We start from the raw sequence: 1,940 nt of genomic DNA, 5'->3' as shown, positions 1-1,940 counted from the left end.
TGGAAGTTGATGGAAAAAAATATGTCTACAAAAGGGAAGCGACCAGCTGGAGTGGCTCATGCCTGTAATCCCAGCACTTTGGGAGACCCAAGTGGCAGGATCACTTGAGTCCAGGAGTTCGAGACCAGCCTGGGCAACATAGTGAGACCCCATCTGTCCAAAAATTTAAAAATTATATATAAAAAGAGAGAAGGGACTAATTTACTTTCCCAAGACAGATCCTCCAAGGAGCCTCTGGTGGGCAGAAACCCCCATCTCTTGTTTGCTGTGGTTTCCTTAGATTTTGCCACAGTGATTAGTGACTGTTTGTGGGATGAAGGTTTGAATTACTTAGAACAGAAATTGAAGAAATTGTGGGTGTGGCTTGGGAGACAGCAGACTTTAGGGGTGTTTGTGGGCATGGGAGGGATCATTTGTGGTCTTGATGCTTGGAGTTGGGGGCAGGTGACAGGCAGAGATTTACCTATGACTCATAGAAGGAGGTGAGATTTCTTTTTATTTCTTCTTTTTATTTAATCGAGACAAGGTCTCGCTATGTTGCCCAGGCTGAACTTGAACTCCTGGGCTCAAGCGATCTTCTTGCCTCAGACTCCCAAAATGCTGGGGTTACAGGCATGAGGCACGGCACTGTACATAACAAGGTGAAATTTCTTTTTTTTTTTGAGTTGGAGTCTCACTCTGTTGCCCAGACTGGAGTGCAGTGGCCGCTCCCAGCCACCGCAGCCTCGACCTGCTGGGCTCCGGTAATCCTTCCACCTCAGCCTTCCAAGTAGCTGGAACTACAGGCGCGTGCTACCACGCCCGGCTAATTTTTGATTTATTGTAGAGATGAAGTCTCGCCAAGTTGCCCAGGCGGGTCTCGAACCCGCGGGCTCAGGCAATCCACTCACCTCGGCCTCCCAAAGTGCTGGGATTACAAGGCTGAGCTACCGAGCCCGGCCACAAAGTGAAATTTCTAACAGCCTTTAGGTAGTGAACTCCTCATCTCTGGGCATGTGTAAATGGGAAAGGTCCATGACCAGAGGGTTGTAGAGGAATTTTTTTCCCTCCAAGAGAAGGATTGGGGCTGGGAGAAACTTAGTCTGGTCTAAATGAGAGTTATTTGGGTTTCCCAGCCTGTCAAGGGTGGAGAGTTTTGTGCACCCCCCTCACTTCCTGTGGCATCTGAGACTCAGCCTGTCTCACATCCATTCTGTGCAAGCATTGCGGGGCGGGGGGGGGGGGGTGCGTCTCACTTGAGGTCTGAGTTTACGTTAGGGTCTGTGGCTCTGAATTCACCCATTGAGCTTGGAGGTGCTGCCCCCTGGTGGGGAGAAGAAGAGGGGAGTGGGGATAAGACGGGTCCCCTCAACACCTTGTAACCTCTTGGGGGGTTCTAGCCCATTCCACAGGCTGAGGCTGGTGCCTTGGGAGAGGGGGGTGGGGGGTGGGCATGGGGTGTCCAACCCTGCATGTTTGTGATCTGGGCATCTTGGCTTATCTATAAGCTGACCCCCGCCCCCTCCCCCAGCTGAAGCCCTCACACTAGCCCGGGGTGGGCTTGGCACCACAGCCCAGTCTCTAGGACACAGTGGGACAAGGTGGGTGGGGACTGTCTGATGGCCGACTTGGTGCGGGTGGGGTCAGCTCACTGCTTCCCAAATAAGTGAGTTTCCACTCTAGAAAATTCCTGCATAAGAACAATGCTGGCAGGTGAGTCAGGGAGAGATGGGGGTGGGGGACTGGGAAGGGAAAGAGAATAATTTAGAGAGAGAAAAAAACAGCAAGTGAGCACATTTTTAAAAATTAGAGTTTGGAAGCCAGGCTCGGTGGCTCAGCCTGTAATCCCGTGCCTTTTGGGAGGCTGAGGTGAGTGGATTGCCTGAGCCCGTGGGTTCGGGACCCGCCTGGGCAACTTGGCGAGACCTCATCTCTACAATAAATCAAAAAATCAGCTGGGC

The sequence above is a fragment of the Carlito syrichta genome, unplaced genomic scaffold (genome assembly GCF_000164805.1).
Source record: "Carlito syrichta isolate Samal-C Ts95f unplaced genomic scaffold, Tarsius_syrichta-2.0.1 Scaffold142964, whole genome shotgun sequence".
Lineage (NCBI taxonomy): Eukaryota > Metazoa > Chordata > Mammalia > Primates > Tarsiidae > Carlito > Carlito syrichta.
This window is presented reverse-complemented; position numbering follows the sequence as displayed.